The following is a 20,711-nucleotide window of genomic DNA, read 5'->3' as shown; positions in this document are numbered from 1 at the left end:
GGGGGGGGGGGGGGGGGGAAGCAGTATAACAGAGATTCCCAGAAGGAATCCCACAAAAGAAGCATCCATGATTTGGCAGAGAATGCCTCAAAGCCAGTCAGTAAGGCATTTTTGTACCCATTTTACCTTTCTTGTTTCCCTTTGCTCCTTCCAGAATAGGCTAGGAAGAGGATTAAAGAAAAGACAAACAAAAGTATGTATCTCCTTCCCCACTACAATTTTCTGATATTTGTTAAGACTGAACTAGCCAAGATATGAATTGAATTAGATTTAAAAAAAACTCAAGTCTTGATATAAGATTGGCCAGACTTTTTATACTTGAAAATAAAACTGCTCACTGATATAGGAAAAGTTAGAAATTTACATTGAGATGACATTAGGGATAGGGAAGTGGGGTTGAAAGGCAGTAGGTTTTTTAAAACTGTAAAATTGTTTTCTGGGGATTCCCACCAAGTTGGATCCTTTCAATAAACTGCTGCACTTATACTCTTACATCTAAGAATGGACAGAGTGTCGGCAGGTACAGATGACCTCACATATAAGCTGAGGAGGTAACATACTAGATTTTTATAAAACATTCTGGATTTATATACCCCAAAAAAGGAGTTCAGTTACAAGAAAAAAAAAAACACCCCAGAAGACTGCAGTTCTTGTATTGGTGTTGTGTTTGCTCAAAATATCTGGGAAATATTTTTTTTCGGAATTGCTTTCCACATTCATGACATGTTCTTTGGTACCCTATTCGTCACTAATCTTTATCCCTTAGAGGTAAGGTTGATTTTTTTTTTGAAATATCCAAAAGTTATCTGAAGCCAAAATTAATGAATATAGTGGATCGTTAAACTGGGAAATTTTACTTGGGGTTAAAAATAAATCCAAGGTTATGACTATGAAGTGGATTTCTTCCATGACTTTTACTGGCTCAAAAGGTAGTTCCAATTTAAATATCTCCTGGTAGATAAACAGATGGTAGTTGTCAGATCTTCAGAGCAGATGCCCCATCCCTCAAGGGCCATGGCCTTTGCTAGTTCTTCTGCTTGTGATGCCCTGGCATTTAAAGCCTTATGTCTAGCCCTTATTTATGTTATTTTTTAAACTATAAATTTCTTCTTCTCCTGAAAGACTAAGTCATCTTCCAGCCTCCTTTTCTTCAGACAAAACAACAAGCACAATTGTTGGACACCAACAAAAAATCTGGTTAATTGCTCTCTGAGGACCAAGTGAAACTGTTTCACATCATTAGAAAAAAATGAAAATGGTCATTTTGAAATTCAAAATGACTATTAATGACCAACAAAATCAGTATGTTCTCCATCTGCATTTAAAGTCCCCACGAAAGGGTTCTCACATTGGCGTTCATTGTTCTATCCAATTTTCAAATTTCCAGATCCTACCAAAGTCTGCTGGACAGCTTCCTAACTCTCTCCATTCCTCAGAGTGAGCAGTATTCATTGAGCTGTCCCAGGCCTTCCTTCCTTGCTTTGGGAAGTAGCCTTCCAATTTTTCTGCTGACCCCATTGCTGGAGTGATCTAAGAATCTCTCCCCATCTTGAATACCAATTAGAACCACCCCTGGAAAAAATCAGACCCAAATTTCATCAAAGAGTTAACTGGTGTTTGGAATCACACAGGTCTATTCAATATAAAAAACATATGTTTAAAATTGACATTTGGACCAATTTTTGCATCCATTAGATCCCAGATTTAGAAGAATTGCATGTGATTAACATTACGAAACATAAACACTGTGTTCCAGTGACTCAAAAGAAAGCCAGGAAATTTTGTATTAAGGTATTATTATATCTTCAGAATGTCCCATTGTGACTCCAATAAATACCTCTGAAAGTCTATCTTTTATAAAATTCTGTTTTATGCTGTTTGAACCTCAAAATGTGGTGATGCTTCTTGACATCACAGATGCTTAATTTGCAGTCCTAGCCTATTGGCTGAAATCTTTGTTACCTACACTGCCCTTGAATGCATCCAGCTTTGTAGCAGTAAAGCCAAACATCAGCTGGAAAGGGTACCAGTTAAGATCCAGAGACTCATAGAATGCTGGAATTAGAAGAGACCTTAGATATCACACAGTCCCTTCAACTGAGAATATTGAGGCTCTAAGAAGTGGCATACCTGGTCCTAGTAGATGTCAAGATATCAAGGGATCAGAGTAAGCCCAGAGCATCTGCTGAAATGGGAATGAACTCAGGCCCATTAAAAAATGAGTCTCTACCCATCAATAAGGCCAGAAGCAATGAAGTTCAAAATAGACAGATGTGAGGAAGGTTTTCCAGAGTCTACAGTCCATTTTCTGATTCAGAGAGCAAAGACAGATCTGAAAAGATAGATCACAGCAACAACTACCAAGTTAGGAAGCTGGCAAATGCCCCTGGAAAGTAGGGCTGCATCTTGAAAGACGTGATGTTCTTGATGGCACTATGTAAAAGCTTGGAGACATACTAATGCCCTTTCCCCACCCCTTCCCCTACTCCCATAGCACAGAAGGGCACATACTGATGAGAAAATAAGCATTTTCTATTCCCTCAGAAGCATAGACTCCCATTTTCCTCTGTGGCCACTGAAACGGCACCCTTTTTTTGAAGTATTCCCTAATTTCTTCATGCAGAATTCACTGTTTCTACCCCTGTGTTGCCTGTACTTCCAAGTATTTGCATCTTAGTACCTATTTGCTTTTGATCTTCTGCTTAGCTATCTGTCAACAATATAAAACCACATAAACAGGGCTGGGGATGTGGCTCAAGCGGTAGCGCACTCGCCTGGCATGCGTGTGGCCTGGGTTCAATCCTCAGCACCACATACAAACAAAGATGTTGTGTCCGCCGAAAACTAAAATATATATATATATATATTTTTTTTTTTTTAAACCCACATAAACAGAGGGTGGGGACTGAGTTTTCCACATTTGTTTTTCCTAACTCGCATAGTATAGAGCCTGGCATTGAGCATATGCTCAGTTAATACTGGAGGAATAAAGGGAAGGAGCAAGTGGGGTAGGGGACAAGAAAGAGCAGAAGCGAAGAGTTGACATATCAAGGCCCTTAACAGGGCCCAGACCCCTTTCTTCAGTAACTCAGTCCACATTATAGTCCCTTTGCTCACTCCCAGCCTTCTCCAGGAGGTCACCTTTGGGACAGGAGACATGATGCTGATGAGGGAATGAGGATGCAGGGACTCCCCTCCCACATCTGACATCTAAGTCCTGCCAGAGGTAGGCATGGAATGCTGCACAAACAGGGTTGGGGGATGTAACCCTGGAGATTCTCTGAAGCAGAGACATTCCCCACAGCCACCTCTGTTCACCTTTCTAAAGTAGTGATTGCCGGGAGCCGTAAGGCAGGGAAATCAAAGGCTTTTGGACTGAAAGCCAACAAAAGGGATGGATGCTGTCCTGTATGACCTCACAACACTTGCCACTTGTGCTTAGAGAAAAGAAAGACAAGGTTACTCCACTGAAGTAACATTTCTAAGTACAGCCCCAGACCTGGAAACTTGTTAGAAGTACAAATTCTCAGGATCTCTCCAGTTGTACAGAATTGGTGAGGATGGGACCCCAAATTCTGAGTTTTAACAAGCCCTCTAAGTGATCCTTTATGCACGCTAAAGTTTGAGAGCCACTAAAGGACTTAAAGGTCAAGTGTACTAAAGTAAATCTGGCTTAGTACCTCAGAGCAAGAAAGAGCATAAACCCCACTCCACCCTTGTCCCCACATACATACACTCTGCATCGTGTCTGTCTATAAATACAAATGAAGCAGCCAGAGGGAAACCAAAAGGAGCCAGTGGGCACCAATTTGGGCTGCAGATTTTTCCAATCAAAGCCCTGGCAGTTGGTGGGGATCCAGGAAATCTGTGCCAGAGGCACCAGGGATGACTCCAATCATCTACGCACTCTAACAGAATACTATATAACTATTTATGTATGGCATAGACCTTTTTTAAATATTATGTTCTGCAGTTTGCTTTTTTCACTTGATGTATCTTTGTCAGCTTTCCATACCTGTGCAAATAGATCCACCTCTTAATGTTCCAAGGGTATGCCACGATTTACATAACCTTTCACTTATTAATAAACATTTTAGTTGTTTATATTGTTTGCTGTTATAACAATGCTATAACAAACATTTTTTTGCATTCGCTCACTCATTTACTTACTCAAAATATTCCTCAATATATATTGATGTCCTTTTACATGTGATATATTATGAGCAGGGCTTGGTATACATATCAGATCCTTGCCTTATATAATTTACAGTCTATCAGCAGAAATATATACAAAAAAATGAGGAAGTAAATGTATGATTATAAGAGGGTGTTTTGAGAAGTGGATCAAAATGATGGTAGAACATTCTCAGCATGTGGAACAACAATTGCAAACCCCCAGATGGGAAAGCACTGGGCACTTTCAGGGAACTAAAAAAAGCCAATGTGGCTGAAAGGTGACAGATGAGGGAAAGTAGCATGAAATGACATTGGAGAGATGCAGAGACCAATCATACAAGATCTTGTAAGGAGTTTGAGTTTTATCTGAAATGCTCTGGGAAACCACTGGGGAATTTTAATCAAAGGAGTAATATGCACTACAGATTACTCAGCTATTTTTTTTTAAAGAGAGAGAGAGAAGAGAGAAAGAGAGAGAGATAGAGAATTTTTTAATATTTGTTTTTCAGTTTTCAGTGGACACAACATCTTTATTTTATTTTATGTGGTGCTGAGGATCGAACACAGCGCCCGGCGCATGCCAGGCAAGCGCGCTACCGCTTGAGCCACATCCCCAGCCCCAAATCTTTTTTTTTTTTTTGTAGATGGACACAAAACAATGCCTTTATTTTTTTATATGGTGCTGAGAACCAAACCCGGGTCCCGCTCAGCTATTATTACAGATGGGAAAGGAGCACGGGTAGGTGTGAGGCCAAGCAGGAAACTATTTCAGAAGTCCACTCAGGATGGTTTGGACATGACAGTCAGTTTCAAAATATATTCAGAGGGAAAAAAACCTAACATGCATGACAGGAATAGATGTGGGGATTGAAGAAGAAAGACATAGAAAACTAATGAATGGGGAGCCATTCACTGTCATGGGGAAGTCTCAGAGGACAAATAGTTTTAAGAGGAAGGATGACTTAGGTTAATTTTGAACATGTTAAGTTTGAGATGTTTATGGATGTCCATGCAGAATATCAAGCATGCACAGGTCTGGGGCTCAAAGGAGATGTTTGAACTGAAGATATAAAAGTGTCAGTGTATCTAAAGCTCAGTGAAAATAAGAGGAGTGACAATTCAGGAGAGACCACAGACACAGAACCTAAACGGGCTTGGAAGAAATAGCACGTACAACTTGTATAAGAAGAAAGAGAAAGGTAAAGAGGCAGCCATGAAAGGTTGGGCAGTGGGCAGAAAAGGGAGCTCCCAAACCATGGTTTATGGTACTACATAAGGCAGCCATTGGCTAAGAGGAAGAGAAACGAATGAAAATGTTTGGGGAGGAAAAGAACTGTACAAAATAATTATCTCAGAGATTAGAAAAGCAAGCTGGATAAAGCAACTAAAGAAACATCATAGAATTGCTGGCAAAATGGGAAGCACATTTGAAGTTTAAGACCATGTTAAAGTTTAAAATCCTGTCTGCTTGAATGTGTGCTTTTCTCCAGCTACATGCAGGGGCTTGAGTACAAAAAAGGAGAAAATGAATTAATAACAATACCTTTGTGTATTTTTACAAGTCTTTAGTAAAAATATTTAAAAATGGAATTCTAAACATACTAAAAAGGTATGAACTAGTCCATTTTGTGTTGCTGTAGCAAAATACCTAAGGACAGGTAGCATATAAAATAAAGAGATTTATTTGTCTCACAATTCTGGTGACTAGAGTCTAAACAGCCTGGCATCAGTGTCCTGGTGAGGAGCCCCTGGCTGCATCACAACATGTCAGAGAAATAGAAAAAATACCAGGTATATGCAAAAGGGGCCAGGTAGTGGGTTGGCCTCCCTTTATAACAACCTACTCTCTTGAAAACTAATCTAGTCGCAGGAGACCTAACCCACTTCAGAGATCCAGCATTAATCCATTCATAGAGGTGGGGCTCCTATGACCTCTTTCTGACTTTTCATTAGATCCATCTCTTAAAAGTGTTACCTCCTCAAGACCACAACACTGGGGGCCAAGCCTCTAGCACATGAACTTCTGGGGGACAAGCTGTATCTAAACCATAGTAGAATATGTTTATATAAAATGTTGATAGAGATCACTAGAATATTTGCAGATTTAGCTGGAAAATTATCAAAAATACTATTTTCATCCCTGTTAGCCTATTTCAGCACAACAAATATTAACTGGATAATAGTATTATTAAGACTAATAACTCAGAAATTTCAAAACAGAAATGTTTGATGCAATTTAAAGGAGGGAAACAGATTTTTATATGATCCATCTTGTGTGAAGCTGCTGCTACATTGCTTGAGTACTGGGCTGTGAGGGAATGTGTGTGTGTGTGTGTATGTGTTTGAAAAATTTGGGTGACCTACCTTGCCCTGAATGAACGAACCCAAAAACATCATGATTAAGACCAGGGTGCACCATAAGTGGTTTGTGGTTGTTACCACTGATTTTTCACAGTGCCTTCCCACTGTGCAAGTGTCTGTCAGGAAAATAGAGTGGTTTGGCTGGAGATGACTGGGATTTGCTATGAGTGGGGTGGAGCTGTCAGATTTATATGGCTTTTTCTCTTAAAAATATATGGCTTTCCTTTTTCATTTACAGTAACTGTAAAGCCCATTTGGAGCCATGACTTCCCAACTGGTTGGCTCCCTGTGTTCTGATGAATGCACAGCACATCTCTCAGGAGGGCTGCCCTTCCGGCTGATGCATCAGATAGGAAATTCAGAGTGGTTCAGTCCTGAAATTCGCTCTGGGTGTCCATGTTTCCATAGTTCTTTCCTTTCACTTACCAGTCAAAGGTTATTACAACTAATTGGGTGTCTGTTCTCCACTGGCTCTTATGGTTTGATCTGCACACACTTTGCTTCACTGATGGAATCACCATGTGGCCTGGGAAATGAGTGTTGATCAAAGTACAAGCCATCCTCTTGCTCTCTACTCTTCTCTGGAATTCCAGCTCTGCCTCCGGAAATGCTCTCTAAAACTTGCATCATGTGTTTTCTGATACCATAACACGACTCAGAATGTAAGCATCTTGAATTATAAATCTCGGCTTTCAAAACTCAAGTGTGCTTGAATCTAAGCCAGTCAAATGAACTGAAAGCTGGCTGGGGAAGGCACACGGGACAATGGTGAGTGAGTGCCTCTGGGCTGAGCCGGGATGCCTGCTGGGAGGCTGTTGGGGATGAGGAACCCTTTAATTGTTGTTTCTGTCATCATCATTGGGGATCTAGAAAACAGATGTTAAAGCCACTTTACGAAAAAGTAAATGATACGAAATTTAGAGGCATTTCCAAGGCATAGAAAATGTAGGTGGGAAATATACAAAAGAAAAACCTTGTCTTTTCAAAACTACCACTGCTACAACAGAAAGCTCTGGGATCACATGACCATGCACAATACCCACCTCTCCCACCTCTAAAGAGCCTTACAGAAGAAACTTGGGAGTCAAAAATATAATTTTACTATCCAGATACATTCATCGGCTTTGTGGTTTCAGACATAGGAATGACCATAGGATTCAGAGGTCCAGTTTTGGGGATATTTTTGCCCAATATTCTGGGCACTGCAGTGATCTTGTAACAGGAGACAGATTTAGTTATTCCACAAATATTTGCTGAGTGCCAGCCTTGTGCCAGCACTATGCTGGGTTCTGGGAACATAGCTATGAAGAAAATAGACATGGGCTCCTGCTCTCAAGGAGCTCGGAGTTGACCTAGGGCAGCAACAAGGAATAATAAGTAACTGAGTCAGTAAGGCATTGGTCCAGATAGTAGGAAATGTAATAGAGAGGAGATTCTGGGCAAGTGGCCATTTTAGGTAAAGTGGTAAAGATAAATCTCTGAGGAAGGACACTAAGGGAGATGACTGAAGGATGAGAGTGAGGTGTCCTGGAGAGGAGCCAGGGGAAGCACTGACTTGTGCCTTAGGAGGTAGGGGTCTGAGGAGTCACGGAACAGAGCAGAGGAGAGCTAGATATTGTGAGGCAGTAGAGTGATCTGAAATGGTGTTGGAGAGCTAAACAGGGGCTAGATCATAAAGAGCATGCAGATAACCCTAAGGAGCCTGGAGTTCAATCTAAGGGCAGCCAGTGAAGGTATGAACAAGGAACCACCATGGTCGGATCTAAGTTTTGGGAAGATGACTCTCCTGGTCTACAGAGAACAAATCATATGGAGTCAAGGGTGGCGGCAGAGAACCTGGGTGGAAGACTTGGCTCTACTAGGGCAATGGCAATGAAGAGGGCAGAGGGGAAAATGCAAGATACCTTAGGAGATAAAGATAAAAGGACATGGAGAAAGATTGGATGAGGGAGGGTAAAGGTAAGAGGGAACCCAAAGATTTTTCATTCTGATCCCTTTGGTGTGGCCCCCAGCACAGTGTTACCATAAATCACATCAGTACTACACAAGTCCCAGAGTTGGTTTAAGCCTGTGGCAGGGGAAGTCACTACCTCTACCCAAGCAAGAGTGGACTGGCTAAAGATCTTTGCAAGGGATTTGAATTGGACTCAGAATGTTATGTCCCAGAAATATATACTAGCTTAATTTCCCCAACCCCAGTAGGTCCTGATCCTAATCTGGTCATGAACACAAAAAGCCATCTATTTTATGATTAGGATGTTCTCTCCAGGCCTTTACCCTGTATTTATCCCTGTTTGGAATTCCTTCCCCACCCTTCTTCCCATTAGTTTCATCTGTAAACATGATAATGACCAGGCTTGTGTATTAGCCTCGGGTCCTTAAAAGCAGTGTTCTCTGTATTTATTTTTGAAGTCATGAGCAGATGGCCACGCTGCATAAGTACAAGCACTGAAATTTGAACCAAAGAAATGTGACTTTTGGAATGAGATTGGTTACCCATGACTATTGCTAAATTTTATATTATAGGATTTGAGTTTAATGTAGGCGTTGCTGTCATAATCCAAACAAAATGTATATCCAAGTTGATCTGATACATCTAACAATATGTTTGCTGTTATGCTGTGAGAGAAATGACATTTGTGTAAATGACTTATACACATTTCTGTTTTACAGCCACACCAAAATTGTAGTTTCCTCTATAATTATGCAAATGCCAACTCATAGTAAAAGACAAAGATTCTATCTAGGCTACTTCTAACAATTGTACACACAGGGCTCACTTTCCATTGCTGGCCCAGACTTCTAAGTATTCTTCCTGCATCCAGGTCCGTAAGTAGCACATATTACTGTTTGCCACATCTGACCATCCTAAGAACCTAGAAGTAGCAGAAACCCTAGATACTGAGGCTATGGGCTTTTTGTCTGAGGAACAATCACCATTGTCATATCCCTGTTCTGTGGGATAATTAAAGTATGTGTAATGTTGGGAAATATATCTTAGACAATGCATTCTTAGATAACTCTAAGTTTTGGGAAGATGACATAAGTTGGCCTTGCACTTATAAAAGCATCTAATGTACAGGATAGATTCTGTTTCTAAAGCATGACATCATTTGTAGTTGATATTAAAAGTTACCAACATGGGCTGGGGCTGTAGTTCAGTGGTAGAGCACTTGCCTAGCATGGGATCGATCCTCAGCACCACATAAAAATAAATAAATAGAATAAAGGTATTGTGAAAAAAAATTCTTTAAAAAAAAGGTTCCAACACTACTTTTCTTGTGCTGCCAAATTTCTGAAATCTCTTGGGGTAAAATATTGAAGCATTTTTCTCACAATCTCACCCTTCTGAATCCATGTGCCACCAACCATCCCACTCCTACATTTCACTTTCTGCTCCTCTGAACTCCAGAAGTCACATGAGTAGACATTGGTCACTACAGCAGCCCATGGGCCTGCTTTGCTTTCTCTGGACCTTGTGGGTCTTACCCATCAAATTCTATTTTCCTTAATTACCAGCTGCCATCTTCCCCTGAACCAACAGCCTTTCCTCTATTGTCAGAAAGCCATTGGAATCTCTCTTAGCCCTGTCTTCCCTGGAGGCAGTCCATAATTCTCTGTTCTGGTTTTTGACATATTCCATTTGACGGTATATGGCTGGAAAATAATATAGCAAGAAGAAGGGGCGCAACATGATGGCATGGAGTTAAGAAAAGTGAGGACTGAACAGGACATGACAATGTGGAAACTCCACTTCAAAAAAGGACCATTAGAGATACTAAAATGTAGAGCTTTGTTTTTTCATTATCTCTCTTGATTTTTCATGGCATCTTTTTCTTTTTTTAATTTTTTTTTAGTTGTCAATAAATCTTCATTGTATTTATTTATATGCAATGCTGAGAATTGAACCTCAATTCTCACAAGTGCTAGGCAAGCACTCTACCACTGAGCCACAACCTCAGCCCTGTCATGGTTTATTTTATTTGCCATTTAATGCTATGCTAAGTAAAGAAAAATGAAGATTTTAAATAATTACTATGAATTTTTACCACTCATCTTTATAATGTGACTTAAAGATTAAAATTTTAATATAAGAGCATTTAATTCTGCATTGTTAAAACACAGAACTACCAAAATTATATAACTTATATTTCACAGCTCTCATGTATATCTGTATTTTGTTCCACCAGACCAGTGGAAACACTGCACAAAACTAATTCAGCTGTTTTTACTTCGCTTCTTGATATGTGCACTTTCTGCCAGCACTCCCTACCAACACTCCCTACCATCCGATTATTAAGTAAGAAAGTACTGGAAAAAAAGGATTGATGTGTGGCCCTAGCTTGCCTTTTCCTTCCCTGTTATTATTTTCAGCAAAGTGTGCGACTAATACAGAGAAGAAACACTAGTAAGAAAGGATTTGATCAGGTTCTTTGGTTATTTGTTTTTCTTAGAATGCCGTTGCCTTCTTCCTGTATTCTTAAAAAATTCTGGCATGAACAGAAAGGGTGGCCTCTTGGGACTGTCAGCCCCTCCATTCCCACTTGCACACCTTCCCTTACATTCACTTGAGTCTCATGGAACTCCTGTGCATTGTGGCTCCACTGGAACTCTGTGCCTCTGAGGCATGGCAAATGCTGCATGTTAACTGGGTAGCAAGGAGCTCCAGTTTGTGCCCATCTCTACTCATATGCATATTCCATTGCCCCATTGGACCTCACTTACCAACTACAAATTCAACCATAGAATTGAACCTCAATTCTCACAAGTGAAAATTTCACAGTGGCAACAGTAAAGCATAAGCCAAGGGCAGCACACTTTTGAGCACAGCCTTTCTGAGTTTGCAACTGCACAGGTTGGTAGCATGCCATCAAGCTGGACCTGGGACTGAGAAAGGGTTATAATTGGGTGGCTGGAAGGAAAAAAACAAACAAACAGATGGAGCAGAAACCTTGGCTCTGACAAAATAATAACAATAATAATAACAATGATAATAATAATTATTATTTTTAATCTTCTTATTAAGAAAGGGCCCTAATCTGTTAGGTATTCTGGTCTGATTTCTCCCAAAAACATCTGAAAGTATTGTTTATATCGTGGGCTAACAGAGTAGGGAAGATTGGAGGTGTCTTTGTCATTTTTTTCATTATAATTGTTAAGGAAACTTCTCTGAAGTAGAAGCAAGAGACCTAATGAACCTACACTATATAGACTTAAATTCCTTATCATACAGGAAAATTTAAAATACATTTTCAGTACCCCACTTATACTTTTTAAACAACTACTGGAACTTAAAACTACAGAATGGTTATGAGAGTAAAACTAGAATAATATTTTCCATCCCACTTATTTTATGTAGAAAGTTTGTGAAATTCAAGACTTCTGCCATTATGCTTTTGCAAATGTCAGGATAATCAAGTTATATAATGAGATTTATAGTAATGTCTTCATTCAGAATTCAGTAAGCTATTTTCCAGCTTGCAGTTTACTGAAATTGGACTCTCCTTTGAATTTTGAAAATTTCACACATTTAAAAGAGTTCATATTATGTTTCATACTAGGTTTCTATGGCAAGATTGTTATTCTTTTTAACTTTTCCATCAACTACTAGTTCTTTATGCAAAATCTGTGAAACCACATAAGTGAAGTTCTGTAGACTAATAATGATTGATTTTCAATACTGAGTAATTTATGAAAGTATCAAAGGTAGTTACTGTGGCTTCCTTTTTGCAGTAATTAAGAATAAGAATTTATATTGGCAGAGTACCTGCTCCAAAGTGTTCCACAATTATGTCCAGAATGGTAAAAACAAAATGAAGACTGAAAAATTTTAAAACCCTTCCAATGGGGTATGTCATGCCCAACCAAGAGAATTACCTGTTGTCCCTGGCCATAGGTCCATATACATATTGGAAAAAATGAACCACAACCCAGAGAAATCCTGCTTTGACAGGATTTGGTTAATTTTGTTTCTAGTACATATTCCGTTAGAAATGATTCCTTTTGATAGAATGTGTTTGCCAGTTAACTAGCAGGCCTCCTCACTTGGTGTCAATAACGGGTCAGTTATACTCAAGGCCCAGAACAAAAGCCAAGCTTTCTGCCTTTTCTCTCCACTGCTGCTGTCTCCTCCTGTCAAGATCCCCTGATGGAGGCAGGCTCTACTCCATAGGCCTGTTTTCTCTCACCCAGTAACTACTTGAGCTTGAGCCTTGTAGAGCAGGGTCTGGAGTCCAGATAATCTTAGTGGACCCTAAAAAATCACAGGCAGCAAATTCTACATTTAAGAAGTGAAATGTGAAATAATCTGGGAACATTTACTGAAAATCTAGTTTTTAAATCTTTTGTAGGTGGCCATAGGTTCTATAAGCTGCAATATATATTCTGCTCAGAAGCAAGGGGAGAGATGGAGGGACTGGCCTAGTTATCTGTACCTAGCATTTCTTTTCCTCAGGAAAGAACTTAGACGTGCCTCAAGTATAAAAACTCCTTCTTCGGTGTTCAGAAAAAAATGAAGGGATATGGCTGTGTCTCCTTGACCCCAGTGAATTTTGGGCGTATTTGTCCCACAGAGGGTGAATTGATAGGCAGAGCTCCTCTGGTCATGCTTTCCCACCAGTTACACATTGTAGCCATTTCAGGGTCAGCCATGCGTGCCAGATTGAATTAAATGCTTTTTAAAAGTCTCCGAAGCAGGAAAACATCTTTCCCCAACTGGTATTTTTTTTAACATATTTGTTAATGAATGTCTGCACAATAAAGATGTGGTCTGTAGCTTGTTTTCCAAGGAAGAATCCAATTTGGCTCTTGTAGATGTTGCTGCTACTCAGATATAGTTTAATTCTTTAATTGAAGCAGCTGCAAAATAGCTCGTGGACAACGCAACGTTCCCCAGGTTTTCCTGGAGCTGTCTGGGTGAAGGCCACCTTCACTTGTGTGTTCTGAATCCCTGATTTTGTCAGAGAAGCTGTCAAGAAAATATCTCCTCTGGGGCCATTGAGCCTGATGTTGGCCTATTAAAACTGTGGTTAAGTCTGTGGCTGATTTCACAGGCTTAATTCTACTTTTTGTACTCAGAAAGATGCTATCTTGATGCCACCCTGGACGAAGGAGTCAGTCAACTTCTCTCCAACTTCCCTTCCAGAGATTTCTCCCCGACTCAGTTTCTATAGCCTATTCAGAAGGCAGTGTGCGACGTAAAATCTATTCTCCAAGCAACTTAAATGCATCTTAATTTTTCTAACTTATACAAGTACTTTTGGTGCAGCAAAGCTTAGATGGTAAAAGAGAGAAAAGGTGTCCAGGGAGAGAAAGGACCCATTATGGGGGCTTGCCCTTTTCTGTCCATGAACATCAAAAGGATGAGTCAGTTAAGGAAAGAAACATGGCACCTCAGAATTAGCTCAGAAACATCACTGGCCTTTGAAACCAAATTCTGAGCTCTTCAAAGTATGAGAATGTGTCTTAGCTGGTTCGGTGCATCACAAGTGCCCAGCAATGGTGGATGATGATGACAGTGATGGTGTTGTTGGTGGTGGTGATTGTGGTGGTGGTGGTGGTATCTAGCCAGAAAATCCTTCTAAAATATTATCTGTTTATTTCTAGTCAAGGACTTTGTTGCACACAAACACACTGGTCCCTAGCTTTCATATTGAAGTTCCACTATTCACTTTTTTTTTTTTTTCATTTGCAACAATTTATTACAAATAGTATGAAGAACTAGAAGAAATGAGTTCAGAGCTTTCCAAAGAAATAATAAATAGCTCAAGTAGATAAACATGCTGAATACAATGATATGATCATTTCACATTGTATACATGTATCAAATCACCCTATACCCCATAAACTTGTAAAATTTAAAAAATATTTTAAAACTTAGAGCATATAACAATAAAATTAAAAATCAATACAGAAATTCACAAGATCAGAAGCTGGTTGTTTTTTTTTTTTTAATTTTTTATTGNTAAGTCCCATTTGTTGATTCTAGTTATTAACTTTTGTGCTATGGGTGTCCTATTGAGGAATTTGGAGCCCGACCCCACAGTATGTAGATCGTAGCCAACTTTTTCTTCTATCAGACGGCGTGTCTCTGATTTGAAATCAAGCTCCGTGATCCATTTTCCACTATTCACTTTTAATCTTTGTCTTTCTCCCCCGTTTTCTCTCTCCTTTTCCTGCATATGCCCCTTTGGATACTTTATCCTCTGCTTACTATCTTTTCATTAGTTAGCTGTTTGAGTTCTCTCTTATCTGCCTTGAACTTTGTTTTCCCCACTGTTCAGCATTTCAAGAATATACTCAGATACAATACACATGTACACTGGCAGTTATAGAAATGACTGTTAATGATGACATCAGTGAGTATTTCACAGTGGCACCTGCTCAGAGGCATTAGGTTGTTCCCTTTACACACATTATTTTGTTAATCTTCAGCCAACCTTATTAGGTAGGCCCATATATTATCCTGTATGAGAGATGAGAACTCCAAGGCTTAGAGAAAAATATTTGCCAGGGTGGCAGTCTCACGTAAAAAGTGCTAAAGTTGAACTAGAATGCAAGTCTAACTTCAGTTACTACCTACCTGCATGACAACATTCAGAATGACTTGAAAGCAAAACCTTGACACCAGCTGCCCTCTGACATGCCTGAGGACACTCTCCCTGAGAAGCTCTGCCCACTCAGGCTCAGTCTTTCATTTCTGCTTTCCATGTTGCTTCTGAGCAACTATGAGGAAATCTGTGAGTCATGAAATTCAAGAGCTTTCCCTGATTAGCTGATTTCCCTGATTATCTAGCTACCTTTCCTCACTGTGTTTTGAGAAAGGCTGAAGGAGTATTCTGGGGCACTAGACACTGGGAGGGAAGCTTTCCCTCACTCCTACTTCGGGAGTAATAATCTAGCACCAAAGGTAGAAAACTCTGATGGGCAGGAACTGGTTCTACCTGCCAGGCCTGGGCCAGGTATTTTCCCAGGCCTCTTTTCTTCCATTGCTTAACATGATCAAGTAAAGAACTTGCAACTTAGAGCAACTGAGTGACTCTTGATTAACACAAGTAAAAAAAGAGTTTAATTAACTTAATTTCAAATCCAGGTTTTCTGACTCCAGAATTTATGCTTTTCTACCTTTAGTAGGAAAGAGCACAAGCATCCAGAAATCCAAAGTGGTCCAGGAAGACAACTCCATTGCAAAGGCAAGATTGTCATGCAGGCATTCCATGCTTAGAAACTTTAGTTGGCTAAAATGAATGGAAGGCAAAGTTCTTATATGAACCTTAACAAAATATTAAACATTCTCTCATATCACCATTAAATATAAAATGCAAGTATGTCTATATGTATATTTTTGAGAGCCTCTGTGATTTGTGTGGGAGGGGATACCCCAGTGTTTTCCATTTCCCACACTCTAGGTCAGTGGCTCTCCAAATCCAAATGAGAAGATAGAGAGTGCTGTAACCAGAGGAGGAAGAATTAATATCAGAGCACAAAACTGACCGTGTCCACTCTAACCATCCTACAGATAAATCTTTGCATGTATCTATGATTATTTCTTTGGAATATGTTATGAGAAGTAGAATTATTGAGTCAAAGGGTAAGCAGCAAGGCTTGGGATATATATTGCTAAGTTATTCTCAAATACATTGATATCTGGTAATTTATTCATTCTTTTCTTTTTTAATTGTTGTAAAATATATGTAACACAAAATTCGCTCCTGACAATTTTCAAGTCTATAATTCAGTGACATTATGTTCACTCACAATGTTTCACATCAGCTCCATTATTTATTTCCAAAATTTTTCCATCTCTCCAAATTAGTACTCTGTAACCAGGAAACAGTAACTCTCTACTCTTGCCTTTTCCAGCTTCTGGTAATGTTATTTTACTTTCTGTCTCTATGAATTTGCATATTCTATGTAGTTCATATAAGTGGAATCATATAATATCTGTCCATGTATATCTGTCTTATTTCACAATTCAGTATATTATTGTTGAACCACATATCAGAACTTTATTCTTTTATGTGACTAGATAATATATACTTTGTTATCCTAAGTGGGCATTTCAGTAAATTTCTATCTTTTGACTTTTATGAATAATGCTACTGTGAATATTCACATATAAGTATCTAAGTCCCTGTTTTCCTTTTCATTTTTTTCATTATATACTTAGGAGTTGAATAGCTGGGTCATATGCTAATTCTGTGTCTAACTTTTTGAGGAGTGCCAAGTTTTTCCACATCGGTTACACTATTTGGCAATTCGTGCTGGATACTAAACACCAAGGCTAAGAATGTGGCTTAGTGATAGAGTACTTGCCTAGCATGCCTGAGGCCCTGGGTTTGATCCCTAGTGCCACACCAAAAAAGAAAAAACATTAAGGGGTAGGACATACTATACACCAGAAATGTTTCATTGGCATTCTAAACCTCCATGTCTGCTATTCAAGTTGCTGAAACAAGAATAGTTCAGATGCATTTTTTTTTTTTGCCTGAAATAACTTTCACTGAAAACTTTGGCATTTTTTACATGATATTTCCCAGTTCTGCCCTGACCTTTTGAGCCCAGATAGCATTGCCTGACTTTTCCCAGTGAGCAGATGAAGGCACATCTTCATGCAAGCTCATAATTGTTTTCAGTCACAGATGCCTGTAATTCTGACTTCATGTCCTGGTACTTCTGATGCCCCTGTATGAGGACCCTTTGGACTGTGGTTCTGGGTTGGAGGCTGCATGGATCTCCATATCACTCAATTCTCTGGCTTGGGCATCACCACCATTGTATTGGGTTAGAAATTCCTCATCACTACCTCTGGCTGCTCCAAAGAGACTCCAGCAGAACCAATCTCCAACCCTTACTAAGGCCTAGAATTTATGAGTCTGAATAAAGAAAATATCTGTGAATTTTTTTCAAAGTAAATTACCTGATGTCCAGTTATAGATTAGATTGTATGAAAGAAGCAGGGGATGAGATTAAAGGGAAAATGGGTACCTTTGGGTCCTCCTAATTTCACCCATTTATTGAGTACCTTTATGTTCTAGGTGCTGTGTTAGGCTCCAGGGACTTAGATATATATTCCAATTATCATGGAATTAATAGTCCAGAAGAAAAGAGACATATGAGTCAGATAATCCTAGCAAAACATTCTAAATACAAACTGAGTCAGGTGTCCTAAATGAAGGGAACGGTTCTTTAAGAACATGTAACACAGAAGTGAAATGGCAGGGTGGCTCAGGGGGGCTTCCTTGGAAAAGTAGCTCCTAAGGCAATTATCTGAGTTAACAAAGTATGTGTGAATTGAGGGGATTGGAATAGGAAGTAATTAGAGAAACAGACTCCATCAGTCGTGGGAAGAAAAAAAATCCCCATCCTTGAGCATAAAAAGCCAGAGAGAGAAAGATGAAGTGGGAAGGGGCAGTTTGGACTAAAACCCCTGGATTTTCTTCTGTGGTCTACAAGCAGTGGGAAGTAGAATAGTCAAACAATGGACCAGAGGGAATTTTTTTTCCCTAAATAGCAAAGGAAGCAGAAAATTGTAGCTTTTAGAATTTCCGAAGATGCCTCCCTTACATGGGAACTTTCTGGATCTGGCTGGCAGCTTTTTCTCTGTGGAGGAAGATGGAGCTGTGGGGTTGTTTCCCCTACATGTTAGCTCTGGCAGCCCACCACATCTGGTATAAAACCAACAGTAATATTCCTCTCATTTCTTCTTGGCTCTCCACGGCCAAATATCTAGATGAAGGGTGGCTACTGGTGTAGCATCTGTGCCCACTTAGGATGAACTTGGTTTTTGTGACTTTGGAAGTAACACAAGAGGCTCCATGAGGAAAAATATTTGTAATTTTGCTCTCAAATGTCAGAAACAGAAAATACTGAGATTAAACAAGCTGAGGCACCTGCAACAGGGCCTGTCAGAGCTCAGGAAAACCAGATTCTCTGAACTTTCTCAAGTTATCGTTTCACTCCTATTCAACCCTGAAAGCCCGCCATCAGCTCCAGGTGAATCCTATTTGATTTTCCACTCAAAGAATACCAACATCTAGGGCAATGGGGATGCAGGAGATCCCAGATCTCAAGGAGCTTCTTTCCAGCCGTACTTTACCTTCCCAACACACACACACACACACACACACACACACACACACAATGTCTTAGGGGCAACCTGAAATGTAACTGTGTACGTGGAATATTTTCATGAAGCTAAAAAGTCCTTAAAGGAATAAAGAGAAGAAGAAGCAACATTTATTAAATACTCTTTTAAATCAGGCAAAATGATAGATGTTTTCAGGTACATTCTCTCATTTAATCCCTAAGAGGACACTGAGGTTTAAGGGCAATCAATAACTTTCCAGGATTTGAGTGTATATCTTTCAGCTCTAAGTAAATTAATTTTCTACTTTTGTTTCTCTGTGAAGCCTTCCCTGAATTTCCCAAGTCATTTAAAAAAAAAAAAAAGTTTCACCTTCTGAATTCCCAAAATGCTGCAAGCGTTTCAAATTCCCAAATTTCTGCTCACATGATGTTTACTTTAGTCAACTTAATTTTACAGAGAGTTGTTTACATGTGTGTTGGCTCTTAAGTCCCCAGAGGACAGAAAGATGTTTCATCATCTTTGCACCCCTCAGCCTGAACAAAACACCTTGTACACCACTCGTATGTACTCATAAAATGCTTATAGTATAAAAGAATCAACTAATGTATTTACAGATCTCACTGGATTGGTCAGTGCCTAGGGCCACAGACCAGCCCACTCTTTTTCAACCCCAGCTCTGTAGTATATCGTCAGAGGTCTCATGAGTACACAGTATAGGCAACCCCTCCACAAACCCAAGCCCTGATCACATTTGAATATGCAGGTTCCCTTGCCACCTTTCGACCTATTGGAACACACCCCAGAGCGATGGTCCACCAGAACTCACGTTCCAGGTCTGAAAGCCAGACTATAGTTAGCAGCCAATGCATGCTCTCGAAACATGAAAGAGGTTATCTGAGCAGAGAACACTTGGGGTTCTGGATACTTAGAACATGGTCTAGAAGAAAGGGGCTCTAGCTGGTGGGGAGGGGGTTGCACCCTTGAACTTGTGGGTCTCTCACCCCATAGAGAGGGCCTCACAGAAGGAGGGCCAGAGCTTGGCCTTCTGAAGCAAGGGTCCCCTTGTCTAGCTCTAGTTTATTGGAAATAGTAAATGTCAGAAATTCTGAGTGAAGTACATAGATATGTATTAAAAGTATGTATTAGATTAAGATGCACTAAAAATGATAAAACAAACCCAGAACCAAATCGTACACACTGGTTCATCATTGTTATTGTTCTGTTTGACCCTTTTTTCCCTTTTTGGTGTTTACTTTCTGGCAGAATTTGCCATCACTAATTTTTAGTGAGCTAGGCTGGGTGAGGAGGAGGTGGGACTGAGGGTAGAAGGGAAACCCACGATTGCTGCTGGGCAACCAGCCACCATCCCATCCTGCAGAACCAGCATGTGAGCATTCAGAAGCTATGAATCCTGGCCCATGCTCATTCTCTTGACCAAATCAATCACCAGTCCCATCATTGTTATCTCCTAAGTATATTTCAAATCCTTTTTCACTTCAATTTAACGTCCTCAACCAAAACTATCATCATTCTTTTAAATTAACCTCCTAAGTTTCCTCCAATCCATTTTCTGCACAGTTGTGAAAGTCAACTTGCTAAATGTTAAGTGGAATAATCTCACTATTTCCCTTCAAATTTCAGTATGGTTTCCCATTTATTTTAAGATGAATTCTAAAATCCTTAGGTCCAAATGAACTGATCTACCTTTCTCATCTTGTCTCACTCTTTGCCTTTGCTTGCTGAAAGCCAGCTGAATTGGTCTGTGTTCATTTTCCCAGACATGTCAAACTCTTTCCCAGGGCCTTTGTAAATTTTCTTTATCTTGCCCAAATAACCTTCTGTCCCCTCCCCTCTTTTCCTCAAATCTTAAAAATCACTCCATGAGAGATACCATCCCTAACCTCCTGAACTGGATCAGACCTTTGGTTATGGGATCTCTTGGAATCTATCATTAGCACCATTGGCATTAATTAACTGAAGCCAACCAAGCCAATATAGTTTCATGCACCTATAGTCCCAGCTGTGCAGGAGGTTGAGGCAGGAGGATGCTTGAACCCATAAGTTTGAGGCCAGCTTGGGCAACATA

The 20,711-nt window shown here is 39.8% G+C and overlaps 1 protein-coding gene across 1 annotated transcript in view; it reads left to right on the top strand.

Moving 5' to 3' along the window:
- Hpse2 (heparanase 2 (inactive)) overlaps window positions 1–20,711 on the top strand; it is a 660,291-nt gene that overhangs the window by 597,436 nt on the left and 42,144 nt on the right. The gene's annotated exons all lie outside the window — the stretch shown is intronic.

This window comes from Marmota marmota, unplaced genomic scaffold (assembly GCF_001458135.2).
Source record: "Marmota marmota marmota unplaced genomic scaffold, marMar, whole genome shotgun sequence".
NCBI lineage: Eukaryota > Metazoa > Chordata > Mammalia > Rodentia > Sciuridae > Marmota > Marmota marmota.
Note: the sequence above shows the minus strand (reverse complement) of the source record. Positions and strands in the feature narration are given on the sequence as shown.